This window comes from Oncorhynchus gorbuscha, linkage group LG24 (genome assembly GCF_021184085.1).
Source record: "Oncorhynchus gorbuscha isolate QuinsamMale2020 ecotype Even-year linkage group LG24, OgorEven_v1.0, whole genome shotgun sequence".
Classification (NCBI taxonomy): Eukaryota; Metazoa; Chordata; class Actinopteri; order Salmoniformes; family Salmonidae; genus Oncorhynchus; species Oncorhynchus gorbuscha.
In genome coordinates, this window is record NC_060196.1 from 39,550,031 (window position 1) to 39,565,164 (window position 15,134).

At 44.8% G+C, this 15,134-nt stretch overlaps 1 protein-coding gene across 6 annotated transcripts in view; it reads right to left on the reverse strand.

The window, feature by feature from the left end:
* LOC124012304 (thyroid hormone receptor beta) overlaps positions 1-15,134 on the reverse strand; it is a 157,268-nt gene that overhangs the window by 118,958 nt on the left and 23,176 nt on the right. Inside the window, exon 1 of one of the 6 annotated variants that reach the window (XM_046325778.1) lies at positions 10,408-10,557. The exons of the other annotated variants lie outside the window; for them this stretch is intronic. The gene's annotated coding sequence lies outside the window, so the exon portion shown is untranslated. Of the gene's footprint in view, positions 1-10,407; positions 10,558-15,134 lie in introns of those variants that run through there. 6 annotated transcript variants of the gene reach the window in all.

The window sequence follows — 15,134 nt, forward strand, 5'->3', positions numbered from 1 at the left end:
AAACTGAATCAGGTTTGTAGGCCTCCTTCCTCACACATGCTTTTTCAGTTCTGCCCACAAATGTTCTATGGGATTGAGGTCAGGGCTTTGTGATGGCCACTCCAATACCTTGACTTTGTTGTCCTTAAACCATTTTGCCACAACTTTGGAAGTATGCTTGGGGTCATTGTCCATTTGGAAGACCCATTTGCGACCAAGTTTAAACTTCCTGATTGATATCTTGAGATGGTGCTTCAATATATCCACATAATTGTCCTCCCTCATGAAGCCATCTATTTTGTGAAGTGCACCAGTCCCTCCTGCAGCAAAGTACCCCCACAAAATTATGCTGCAATCCCCGTGCTTCACGGTTGGGATGGTGCTCTTCGGCTTGCAAGCCTCCCCTTTTCCTCCAAACATAACAATGGTCATTATGGCCAAACAGTTCTGTTTCTGTTTCATCAGACCAGAGGACATTTCTCCATAAAGTACGATCTTTGTCCCCATGTGCAGTTGCAAACTGTAGTCTGGCTTTTTTATGGTGGTTTTGGAGCAGTGGCTTCTTCCTTGCTGAGCGGCCTTTCATGTTATGTCGATATAGGACTGGTATTTACTGTGGATATAGATAATTTTGTACCTGTTTCCTCCAGCATCTTCACAAGGTCCTTAGCTGTTCTTCTGGGATTGATTTGCACTTTTCGCACCAAAGTACATTCATCTCTAGGAGACAGAACGCATCTCCTTCCTGAGTGGTATGACAGCTGCGTGGTCCCATGGTGTTTATACTTGCGTACTATTGTTGGTACAGATGAACGTGGTACCTTCAGGAGGAGGAGGAAGACCGTGACACTAGGAGACAGAACATGTCTCCTTCCTCAGCAGTATGACGGCTGGTGCTTATACTTGTGTACTATTGTTTGTACAGATGAACGTAGTAGTTTCAAGTGCTTGGAAATTGCTCCCAAGGATGAACCAGACTTGTGGAGGTCTACCATTTTCTTCTGAGGTCTTGGCAGATTTCTTTTGATTTTCCCATGATGTCAAGCAAAGATACACTGAGTGTGAAGGTAGGCTTTGAAATACATTCACAGGTACACCTCCAATTGACTCAAATGATGTCAATTAGCCTATCAAAACTTTAACGCCATAACATCATTTTCTGGAATTTTCCAAGCTGTTTAAAGTCACAGTCAATATAGTGTATGTAAACTTCTGACCCACTGGAATTGTGATACAGTGAATTATAAGTGAAATAATCTGTCTGTAAACAATTGTTGGAAAAATTACTTGTGTCATGCACAAAGTAGATGTCCTAACCAATTTGCCAAAACTATAGTTTGTTAACAAGAAATTTGTGGAGTGGTTGAAAAACAAGTTTTAATGACTCCAACCTAAGTGTATGTAAACTTCCGACTTCAACTGTGTGTGCAGAACAGCCAAGGAATGACTATAAACACAGTCAGTAATAGAGTTAACAATGATAAAGACTCACTTAAGTCTCCCTTTGAATGCTCTCTGGATAGCTTCAACCAGTGGAGGCTGCTGAGAGGAGAATGGAAAGTGTTTGATGTATTTGATATCATTCCACTCCAGCCATTATCACCCCAATTAAAGTGCCACACATCCTCCTATGCATTCAACTGTATCTGATTGGGCCTATTATCAATAGCATAAGCAATTTCTGCTAATGGTGTAGCATAAGTAGCAGTAGCCATGCTAACTCTGCCTCTAGAAGTACCAGTGGTTTTCCTTGAGCAGGTATACTACTAGTCCTGATGTTTGTTTGGTTTCCTGTTGTTGTCAATGATGGAGAAACTAACTTCTCTCTGAGTCTGTACTGTACTGTATGTACACACCCACACCCACACACGCACAATAAATTCTCTCTAGTTCTCCAGCTGTCCAGGAGGCTTCAGCTGGCCTCGCTGCTCCGCGTGGGCTGCCCTGCTTTGGCTGAATATGACCACAGTACACACACACACACACACACCACAGGGAACCGAGGAGAGAGAGTGGGTTTGACAGGACTTCCATGGGCATAACAGCACTGTGTGTCCTGGACTGACTGTCTGTCTGTCTGTGTACTCAACTGGGCCAGATTAAAACATAACCCCTGTCTGTCTGTCTGGGAACTCAACTGTGCCAGATTAAAACATAACGTCTGTCTGTCTGCCTGCCTGCCTGTCTGCCTGCCTGCCTGTCTGTCTGTCTGTCTGCCTGCCTGCCTGTCTGTCTGTCTGTCTGTCTGTCTGTCTGTCTGTCTGTCTGTCTGTCTGTCTGCCTGTCTGCCTGCCTGCCTGCCTGCCTGCCTGCCTGCCTGCCTGCCTGCCTGCCTGTCTGTCTGTCTGTCTGTCTGTCTGTCTGTCTGTCTGAGAACTCAACTGGGCCAGATTAAAACATAACCCCTGTCTGTCTGTGAACTCAACTGGGCCAGATTAAAACATAACCCCTGTCTGTCTGTCTGGGAACTCAACTGGGCCAGATTAAAACATAACCCCTGTCTGTCTGTCTGTCTGTCTGCCTGCCTGCCTGCCTGCCTGCCAGATTAAAACCTGCCTGCCTGCCTGCCTGCCTGCCTGCCTGCCTGCCTGCCTGCCAGATTGTCTGCCTGTCCCTGTCTGTCTGTCTGTCTGAGAACTCAACTGGGCCAGATTAAAACATAACCCCCCTGTCTGCCTGTCTGTCTGTCTGTCTGTCTGTCTGCCTGCCTGTCTGTCTGTCTGTCTGCCTGCCTGCCTGTCTGTCTGTCTGTCTGTCTGTCTGTCTGTCTGTCTGTCTGTCTGTCTGGGCCAGATTAAAACATAACCCCTGTCTGCCTGCCTGTCTCGGTCAGTCTGTCTGTCTGGGAACTCAACTGGGCCAGATTAAAACATAACCCCTGTCTTTCTGTCTGTCTGTCTGGGAACAATTGGGCCAGATTAAAACATAACCCCTGTCTTTCTGTCTGTTTGTCTGAGAACTCAACTGGGCCAGATTAAAACATAACCCCTGTCTGTCTGTCTGGGAACTCAACTGGGCCAGATTAAAACATAACCCCTGTCTGTCTGTCTGTCTGTCTGTCTGTCTGTCTGTCTGTCTGTCTGTCTGTCTGTCTGTCTGTCTGTCTGTCTGTCTGTCTGTCTGTCTGTCTGTCTGTCTGTCTGTCTGTCTGTCTGTCTGTCTGTCTGTCTGTCTGTCTGTCTGTCTGTCTGTCTGTCTGGGAACTCAACTGGGCCAGATTAAAACATAACCCCTGTCTGCCTGCCTGTCTCGGTCAGTCTGTCTGTCTGGGAACTCAACTGGGCCAGATTAAAACATAACCCCTGTCTGCCTGCCTGTCTCGGTCAGTCTGTCTGTCTGGGAACTCAACTGGGCCAGATTAAAACATGTCTGTCTGTCTGTCTGTCTGTCTGTCTGAGAACAACTGGGCCAGATTAAAACATAACCTCTGTCTTTCTGTCTGTTTGTCTGGGAACTCAACTGGGCCAGATTAAAACATAACCCCTGTCTGTCTGTCTGGGAACTCAACTGGGCCAGATTAAAACATAACCCCTGTCTGTCTGTCTGGGAACTCAACTGGGCCAGATTAAAACATAACGCCTGCCTGCCTGCCTGCCTGCCTGCCTGCCTGCCTGCCTGCCTGCCTGCCTGCCTGCCTGCCTGCCTGCCTGCCTGCCTGCCTGCCTGCCTGCCTGCCTGCCTGCCTGCCTGCCTGCCTGCCTGCCTGCCTGCCTGCCTGCCTGCCTGCCTGCCTGCCTGCCTGCCTGCCTGCCTGCCTGCCTGCCTGCCTGCCTGCCTGCCTGCCTGCCTGCCTGCCTGCCTGCCTGCCTGCCTGCCTGCCTGCCCTGCCTGCCTGCCTGCCTGCCTGCCTGCCTGCCTGCCTGCCTGCCTGCCTGCCTGCCTGCCTGCCTGCCTGCCTGCCTGCCTGCCTGCCTGCCTGCCCTGCCTGCCTGCCTGCCTGCCTGCCTGCCTGCCTGCCTGCCTGCCTGCCTGCCTGCCTGCCTGCCTGCCTGCCTGCCTGCCTGCCTGCCTGCCTGCCTGCCTGCCTGCCTGCCTGCCTGCCTGCCTGCCTGCCTGCCTGCCTGCCTGCCTGCCTGCCTGCCTGCCTGCCTGCCTGCCTGCCTGCCTGCCTGCCTGCCTGCCTGCCTGCCTGCCTGCCTGCCTGCCTGCCTGCCTGCCTGCCTGCCTGTCTGTCTGTCTGTCTGTCTGTCTGTCTGTCTGGGAACTCAACTGGGACAGATTAAAACATAACTCTTGTCTGTCTGTTCAGGACTGTTGGGTTCACTTTGCATCTGTCTCTGCTCTGTGGTGTGGCCTAAAATCACCAAATTGGATGGATCCATTTTTGCATGCCCTTTCTGTAGATAGTTCCTATCTAGTGTAGATGCATCTTTTTCTGTGATCCTGGATGTATTGTTTTTGTACCTTTCTAAGAGTGCATTTGTAGGAAGATAGCAGATGGTGCATCCATTTCACAACTAATTGTAAAAGCGAGAGAGTGCCCCCTGCGTTTTTCATTGCGACATATCAGTGAGAGAAAATGGTGGTCAGACTTATGATGATTTTCTCCTAATGTAATCTTACATTATTTTGCTGGATGACGGCACAGAACACCATGGCCCAAACCAAATCTGAGGAAATACATCTAAACCCTGTATCAACAACACTCAGTCTGAAAAGAAACACTAAGAATGTATGCCTGGTTCGGCAAGGCAGGGCAAATACTTCCAGGGACTGCCGGGGACCATGGGGCCCGAACTCTGTTTAAAGAGACTTATTTATTGATACGTGTTTATTTTCCTAAGGAGTTTAGCCGGGAACTAATCCTCTCCCCAACGAACACGGTCAACAAGTGCAAAGTGGTATTTGATTACATTATTACTGGTGTGCGGTTGGAGCGGGCGACTGAGATTTGAGAGAGATGTGGTGGGACGCGTCAAGGGGATGAAACCTAAACCCCTCGATTAAATAAACTGTGGATGGAGCTAGCTGGGCCTGGGAGCTAGGCCTGCAATGTACTGTACACCCTGGTCCCGAGCAGAGGAGAGAAAGGGAAGAGGAGAAGGGTAGTCACTATGAGGGGAGAGGAGTAGTGATTGGGAGAGGAGAGGGGTAGTCACTGAGAGGGGAGAGGAGAATATAATGGAGGGGGAGAGAGGAAAGGAAGGAGAGAACAGAGGAACGTCCCATACTTGTTATGTTAGAGCGCTGTAGTCACCATGGCCAGGGCACTCTGTGTGTGTGTGTGTGTGTGTGTGTGTGTGTGTGTGTGTGTGTGTGTGTGTGTGTGTGTGTGTGTGTGTGTGTGTGTGTGTGTGTGTGTGTGTGTGTGTGTGTGTGTGTGTGTGTGTGTGTGTGTGTGTGTGTGTGCCCCCATCACAGGAATCCCACTTCTCTTTGCCGGATCACTCCTAGGTTTCCCCCAGTCTACTGTAAGAATAAGTCGTAAGCAGGAAGAAAATGCATATTCCCACATGTGCATGCTCAATATGTAGTCGCTAATCCACCTTTAAATGTATGGCCCTAGTACACTAGCATGCGTTAAATTTCCGCGCGCCGCTATGGCCGCTCAGAGTGGCTCACTTGTGGGCGTGCTGGTAGCATATTGCAGCAGTTCAGTTGTGCATCAATAATTCAGCATAGCAAGTTTGTATGAAGGTCTGGTTATTAAATGGGTAAATAGTTTCATCCATTCTCCGTTTCATGAAGTTATTCACAGGTAAATAGTTGTACGCTCCAAATCACTCTGGTGACACAAACGTTGTTGCCCTGTCTCCAATCGTCCACATTCAGAGTGTTTTCTAACCAAATATACTAACAATATGCATATATTAGCAACTGGGACTGAGTAGCAGGCAGTTTACTCTGGGCACCTCTGGGCACCTTATTCATCCAAGCTAATCAATGCTGCCCCCAGCCATAAGAAGTTAACACACACACATGGACGCAGCGGTCTGCATCTCATTGCAAGAGGTGTAACAACAGTCCCTGGTTCGAATCCAGGCTGTATCACATCCGGCCGTGATTGGGAGTCCCAAAGGGCAGCGCACAATTGGCCCAGCGTCGTCCGGGCCGTCACTGTAAATAAGAACTTGTTCTTAACTGACTTGCCTAGTTAAATAAAGGTTACACACACACACAGACTGACCAAAAAGTTATTTTGTTGGCATTTATCTATGTCCCCATTACGAGTAAAATATAATCAAAACCTATTTCTTTCATTTAGTTGCTGTGCTGTTTTGTTGTTCATATGTTCAATCATTTCATTCTCAACCAGGATTTCTATGGAACGCCGTTTGGGTCTTTGCGTGTCAAAAACTATATACTATTTGATGTGTCAAATAACACTATTTGACATGTCAAATAAACTTGTTGACCAATCAGGACCTGAATATGACTGCACGTCACATAATAATTTAACACGTTCATACATTTTTAATGTAGTTATTACACATTGATTACACTATCACTCGTATTTCAAATGTCACAACGATGCATTGATACATATGCTATGATGCTGGTAAAGTTGTCTCGCACACCTACAGTGGTGGCCATAAAAAAAGCTAGCTAGCTCAATGATGCAAACAATGTTCTTCCCCAAAAACATAGCAGAACGAAAATAATTTTTGCATAGCTTTGACAGTGCTACTGTATCTTCCTGCAAAGACCCAAACAGCGTTCCATAGTATGTATGTCGTGAAGCTGTGAACTCCGGTCAGGCAAAATCTGAAAAATACACTTGGTAGTGTGTACCGGTGCTCAACCAGTCGGCGAAAGCCAACATCACCCACGACAGAGAACGGTTGATTGTCAAGGGCAATGAATTCCATTATCTTGGCTTTAATGGATTTTGCCTTTGAGTTGTCTTGCTGAAATGTTCTTACTCTTTCAAATGACTGCTGGACTTGTTGACTGCTCAAGCCACACAGCAGACATTGTGGGCTAGGTTAGGAATGCTGTGTTGCACGTGTAGGGCAACATTTTACGTGGCGTCATGACGTCATGTACCTATGTTATATAGGTATGCACGTCATGTACCTACGTTATATAGGTATGCACATCATGTACCTACGTTATATAGGTATGGTACGTCATGTACCTACGTTATATAGGTATGGCACATTACATTTACATTTAAGTCATTTAGCAGACGCCTTATCCAGAGCGACTTACGTTATGACATCCAGTGGTAGTGCATCTAAGTATTTTAAGGGGGGTGAGAAGGACTACTTTATCCTATCCTAGGTTAAAGAGGTGGGGTTTATAGGTGGTGATTATGCTGTCCACGTCGTGAGGGAGTTTGTTCCACCATTGGGGAGCCAGAGCAGCGAACGTTTTACTGAGCTGAGCGGGGTATAGGGAGGCGAGCAGGCAGAGGTGGATGAACAGTCTTATGTACCTGACAGAGCCTTATATAGGCAAGCACCATGGGTATGGCTGGAAGCCGTCATGTGAACCTAGACGTTCTGGATGAGTTGTAGGTTTAATGGCACAGGCAGGGAGCCCAGCCAACAGCGTGCATCCAGACGGAGATGACAAGTGCCTAGGACCTGCGCCGCTTCCGTTATATGCGGAGGTATGCAGGAACGGGTCATGTACCTACGTTATATAGGTATGGCACGTCATGTACCTACGTTATATAGGTATGGCACGTCATGTACCTACGTTATATAGGTATATGCGTTATATAGGTATGGCACGTCATGTACCTACGTTATATAGGTATGGCACGTCATGTACCTACGTTATATAGGTATGGCACGTCATGTACCTACGTTATATAGGTATGCACGTCATGTACCTACGTTATATAGGTATGGCACGTCATGTACCTACGTTATATAGGTATGCACGTCATGTACCTACGTTATATAGGTATGCACGTCATGTACCTACGTTATATAGGTATGGCACGTCATGTACCTACGTTAGGTATAGGTATACCACGTTCATGTACCTACCTACGTTATATAGGTATGCACGTCATGTACCTACGTTATATAGGTATGGCACGTCATGTACCTGCACGTTATACCTACGTTAGGTATGGCACGTCATGTACCTACGTTATATAGGTATGGCACGTCATGTACCTACGTTATATAGGTATGCACGTCATGTACCTACGTTATATAGGTATGGCACGTCATGTACCTACGTTATATAGGTATGGCACGTCATGTACCTACGTTATATAGGTATGCACGTCATGTACCTACGTTATATAGGTATGCACGTCATGTACCTACGTTATATAGGTATGGCTTGACATCGGTTTTTAACATCAGAGTTAAACTAGACATCAGGCCGATACTGATGTTAACATTTTTAGCTAATATCGGCCGATTCCGATATGTTCACCGATATATTGTGCATCCCTACTAGAGAAACTATGTAATAGCACTGTAATTCATGAATCATATGCTTACTGCACAACAGTGTGCTGTTTTTTAAATTCTGGTCCTGTATATATTAATCTGGCACTCAAGGCAAGCTCAATGAAGAAAACAAACACTATTTGAGCCCAGGTGTGCAGCAGAGCAGCCGACTGCATCCCAGGCTGGTCACTTCAGACTCTGCTCACTGCAGAGGTTGCATCAGTCCACTCCGTATTACACAAGTAGTAAGTGTTTATTTTTATTTTTTTCCTTTATTTCGACTGGGAGTCATGCTGAGACCAAGCCCACTGGACACACATGTCAATTCAGCATCTATTCAACATTGGTTCAACATAATTTATTTGAAATTACCTTGATTCAACAAGTGTGTGCCCAGTGGGATAAGTCTCTTTCACCGATGAGCCCTGTATTCACATCAATACACACATGTAAGGTCTGGACTAGAGGTCGACCGATTAATCGGCATGGCCGATTTCAAGTTTTCATAACAATCGGTAATCGGCATTTTTGGATGCCAATTATGGCCGATTACATTGCATTCCACGAGGAGACTGCGTGGCAGGCTGACCACCTGTTACGAGAGTGCAGCAAGGAGCCAAGGTTGCTAGCTAGCATTAAACTTAACTTATAAAAAACAATTAATCTTAACATAATCACTAGTTAATTACACATGGTTGATGATATTACTAGTTTAACTAGCTTGTCCTGCGTTGCATATAATAAATTCTGTGCCAGTTAATTTATCATCAAATCACAGCCTACTTGGACAAATGGGTGATGATTTAACAAGCGCATTCGCGAAAAAAGTACTGTCGTTGCACCAATGTACCAAACCATAAACATCAACGCCTTTCTTAAAGTCAATACATAAGTATATTTTTTTAACCCTGCATATTTAGGTAAAATAATTTCATGTTAGCAGGCAGTATTTACTAGGAAAATTGTGTCACTTCTCTTGCGTTCTGTGCGAGCAGAGTCAGGGTACATGCAGCAGTTTGGGCCGCCTGGCTCGTTGCGAACTGCGTGAAGACCATTTCTTCCTAACAAAGACCGTAATTAATTTGCCAGAATTTGACATTATTATGACATAACATTGAAGGTTGTGTAATGTAACAGCAATATTTATACTTAGAGATGCCACCCGTTCGATAAAATACGGAACGTTTCCGTATTTTACTAAAATAATAAATGTTTAGTTTTCAAAATTATAGTTTCCGGATTTTACCATATTTATTGACCGAAGGCTCGTATTTCTGTGTGTTATTATATTATAATTAAGCTTATGATTTGATATTTGATAGAGCAGGCTCGTAAGCATTCATTCAAACAGCACTTTCCTGCATTTGCCAGCAGCTCTTCGCAATGCTTGAAGCACAGTGCTGTTTATGACTTCAAGCCCATAAACTCCCGAGATTAGGCTGGCAATACTATAGTGCCTGTAAGAACATCCAATAGTCAAAGGTTTATGAAATAAAAATGGTATAGAGAGAAATAGTCCTATAACTCCTATAATAACTCCAACCTAGAACTTTTTAACTGGGAATATTGAAGACTCATTTTGAAAGGAACTACCAGCTTTCATATGTTCTCATGTTCTGAGCAAGGAATTGAAATGTTAGCTTTTTTACATGGCACATATTGCACTTTTACTTTCTTCTCCAACACTGTGTTTTTGCATTATTTAAACCAAATTGAACATGTTTCATTATTTATTTGAGACTGATTTTATTTATGTATTATATTAAAGTAACTTATATTAAAGTAAAAATAAAAGTGTTCAATCAGTATTGTTGTAATTGTCATTATTTCAAATATATATATATATAAATCGTCCGATTAAGCGGTATAGGCTTTTTTTTGGTCATCCAATAATCTGTATCGCCGTTGAATAATCATAATCGGTCGACCACTAGTCTGGACACACACACACAAAGCGCATAAACTGATGCATATACACACGCATGCAAACACACACTTCAGCTAAGAAAGTAGACACAGACCCAGTCATATCCACACACTCAGATGGCTCACTCTATGGGAAAGGACTTACCTGTTAGTAGAGGGAGAGGAGAGGAAAGGAGAGGAAAGGAGGGGTCCATTCACATAAAAAGAGAAAAATAATATTAGTAACAATGCAACTATAAGGCCAATCTGCTATCTACTACTGTACATGTTATATAGCTGTTTTAATAAGTAGCTAACAGTATGGCGCTAATTCAGAATGGGGCCAGGGGGACAGAGTTCTGTCATAACTTGCAGCGTCAAGCTCAATTATTTATTTCTAAGGACTTTGAACTCTGATAGAATAGCTAGGTACACAAAGACAAAGGTTGAATCCCAAATGGCAAAATATTGCCTACAGTACATACTGCATTACTTTGACCAGGGACCAAATAGCAACATATTGCCTACAGTACATACTACATTACTTTGACCAGGGACCAAATGGCAACATATTGCCTACAGTACATACTGCATTACTTTGACCAGGGACCAAATGGCAACATATCGCCTACAGTACATACTACATTACTTTGACCAGGGACCAAATGGCAACATATTGCCTACAGTACATACTACATTACTTTGATCATGGACCAAATGACAACATATTGCCTACAGTACATACTACATTACTTTGACCAGGGACCAAATGGCAACATATTGCCTACAGTACATACTACATTACTTTGACCATGGACCAAATGGCAACATATTTCGTACAGTACATACTGCATTACTTTGACCAGGGACCAAATGGCAACATATTGCCTACAGTACATACTGCATTACTTTGACCAGGGACCAAATGGGAACATATTGCCTACAGTACATACTGCATTACTTTGACCAGGGACCAAATGGCAACATATTGCCTACAGTACATACTGCATTACTTTGACCAGGGACCAAATGGCAACATATTGCCTACAGTACATACTACATTACTTTGACCAGGGACCAAATGGCAACATATTGCCTACAGTACATACTGCATTACTTTGACCAGGGACCAAATGGCAACATATTGCCTACAGTACATACTGCATTACTTTGACCAGGGACCAAATGGCAACATATTGCCTACAGTACATACTACATTACTTTGACCAGGGACCAAATGGCAACATATTGCCTACAGTATATACTACATTACTTTGACCAGGGACCAAATGGCAACATATTGCCTACAGTACATACTGCATTACTTTGACCAGGGACCAAATGGCAACATATTGCCTACAGTACATACTGCATTACTTTGACCAGGGACCAAATGGCAACATATTGCCTACAGTATTGCATTAAATTTGATTTAACTAGGCAAGTCAGTTATTTATTATTTACAATGACAGCAGACGACACTGGGCCAATTGTGCACCACTCCCAATCACAGCCGGATGTGATGCAGACTGGCTTCGAACCAGAGACTGCAGTGACTCCTTTTGACCTGAGATGCAGTGCCTTAGACCGCTGCGCCACTTCGGAGTGTTACTTTGACAAGGGGCCAAAGGGCGTTGCAAAATGAATGTACACTACATGTTATTCAATCATTTCATCCAAACTGTTTGCTCGCATCAACGAGCGTCTGCGTAGCCAGGCGCTAAAATAGAACTTGGTTCTATTTTAGACGCGCTGCAAGTCCCGCGAGTCCCGTGCTGCAAGTCCCGCGCTGCAAGACCTGTCCCCAAAAGAATACAGTTTGTTCACAGTTCTGGTATTTTAATCTGCGTGTCATGAACGTGTCTGGTGGGGATAGACAAAATCAACACATGCACATGGAGCACGCAGAGGCACGCGCAAAGCCGGTTTGGTCAGCATGTTAGTCTACACATGTTCTAAGTTAATTGGTGAGTGTACAAAACAATAATAACGCCTTAGTATTGAGTTGTAACCCCCCCCCACCCCCTTTGCCATTAGAGCAGCCTCCATTTGTCAGGGCATGGACTCTACAAGATGATGTCGAAAAGCGTTCCACAGGGATGCTGGCACATGTTGACTCAAATGATTCCCACAGTCGTGTGAAGTTGGCTGGATGTCCTTTGGGTGGTGGACCATTCTTGATTCCCAGTGTGAAAACCCCAGCAGCATTGCAGTTCTTGACACACTCAAACCGATACGCCTGGCACCTACTACCATACCCATCATGCCCATTCACCCTCTGAATGGCACACATACACAATCCATGTCTCAATTGTCTCAAGGCTTAGAAATCCTTATTTAACCCGTCTCCTCCACTTCATCTACACTCATTGAAGTGGATTTAACATTAACAAGGGATCATAGCTTTCATCTGTATTCACCTGTTCAGTCTATCATGGAAAGAGGAGGTGTTCATAATGTTTTGTACACTCAGTGTACTTTAAAACACTTTTGTGTAAAGAGCCACTTAGAACGTTTGGTAAAAGCTAACCATACCGGTCAGCTATTAATGTACTATAGTGGTGTTTGAAAGACAGAGAGAGCCATGGTCAGAATATGAAGTGAAAGAGACCAAAGGGACACAGTGTCATGACCACACACTCATTCTGTGAAAAAAAGAGAGGTCCCTTCTGATAATCAAAAACAGACCCAACGAGAGGGAGAAAGAAAGATTGCGAGAGAGGGGGAGAAAGAGAGATGGAAAGAGAGAGAGCGAGAGAGAGAGAGAGAGAGAGAGAGAGAGAGAGAGAGAGAGAGAGAGAGAGAGAGACAGGGGTGGGGGGGGGCAAAGCTCTGTGAGGTTGGTTGGATGGAATGAGTGTCAGTTGATATATGGACATGTCTTTGTTGGACGAAGTATGAGAATGGGCCTCTATTCTTTCAACATGGCCGCAACCCAGCTATCTTCCCTTCTCCTTCTCCTCTCTCTATCCCTCATTATTTCTCTCTCTTTTTCAAATCTTTGCCTGAAACAAAAGAACACTTTTAATCTCAATTCATTTTGCCGCCCTTAAATCATAAAAAGACCATGAGTCTGTCAACAGAGGAGGAAAGAGCCAGAGGACACATAACAGACACTGTTTCTAACTAGAAAGTGAAAGAACAGAACAGACTACAAGAGAATGGGAACTCCCAATCTGAGTTAAAACTGTGCAGGGAGAACAACAGTAAACATAAATGGCATGGCAACAGCAATCAAAATATGACAAACCATTTTGTGCAATCTGCAGACCCAGCCTTTTTAAATATCCACAGGGGTTTCATTATTTTTTTAACTTACTTCAAACAAGCAGACATCTGCCTCAGCACCAGCTATTTTCCTCTGGAATAACTGTGCATGTATGCCAAACTAATCCGTCAGCCTCTACGAAATGTTGACAGGCCATCAGATGCCAAACTAATCCGTCAGCCTCTACGAAATGTTGACAGGCCATCAGATGCCAAACTAATCTGTCAGCCTCTACGCAATGTTGACAGGACATCAGATGCCAAACCAGTCCGTCATCCTCTAAGAAATGTTGACAGGCCATCAGATGCCAAACTAATCCGTCAGCCTCTACAAAATGTTGACAGGCCATCAGATGCCAAACCAATCCGTCATCGTAATGTTGACAGGCCATCAGATGCCAAACCAATCCGTCAGCCTCTACGAAATGTTGACAGGCCATCAGATGCCAAACCAATCCGTCAGCCTCTACAAAATGTTGACAGGCCATCAGATGCCAAACCAATCAGTCAGCCTCTACAAAATGTTGACAGGCCATCAGATGCCAAACCAATCCGTCAGCCTCTACGAAATGTTGACAGGCCATCAGATGCCAAACCAATCCGTCATCCTCTACGAAATGTTGACAGGCCATCAGATGCCAAACCAATCCGTCAGCCTCTACGAAATGTTGACAGGACATCAGATGCCAAACCAATCCGTCAGCCTCTACGAAATGTTGACAGTACAACAGATGCCAAACCAATCCGTCATCCTCTACGAAATGTTGACAGGGCATCATATGCCAAACCAATCCGTCAGCCTCTACGAAATGTTGACAGGGCATCAGATGCCAAACCAATCCGTCAGGCTCTACGAAATGTTGACAGGACATCAGATGCCAAACCAATCCGTCAGCCTCTACGGAATGTTGACAGGACATCAGATGCCAATCCAATCCATCAGCGACTATGAAATGTTGACAGGACACTGGAGGACACAACGGACTATCACATGCATATAATGAAGGCCAATAAGGGGAGGTCCGGATTTAAGGAATGGGGGAGATTTAAGAAATAGCACCCTATTCCCTACATTGTGCACCTAGGGCCCTGGTTAAAAGGGAATATAGGGAATATGGTGCAATTTGAGACGCAGCTGGGAATCCAGAGAGTTCACATCAGGATAACAGATAGCAGACTGGAGGACATCAACAGTTACCCTCCAGTGATTCAGACCCTCAGCCTCAACAACATGTTTTCTTCTCCTCCGTCACTTATTCTCTTTCTTCAGATCAGGGCACATCATTTGATTGGTTAAATGCCCCCTTCAAATCTAATTACCTTGTTGTGGCCTAATCTTTCTGTCTTTCATTCTACCTGTCTGACAACTTCTCTCAGAGGACATAGATAAACAGAGCCTTTCTTTCTGGGAGACCCAGGTAATCAGTTAGGCATACAGGGGTTTGCGTAGCCTGGTTCCAGATCTCTTTGTGCTGTCTTGTCAACTAGAGATGTGCAGATCGCTTAGAACAAGTATTTTTACTGACTCGAGAGTCATTGTTCATTCGAGCCGAGATTAATTAAAATTTGAGTTGTTTATTTGACCTGCTGGCCGCAATAAATACAGCAGGATTAATACATGCTCCT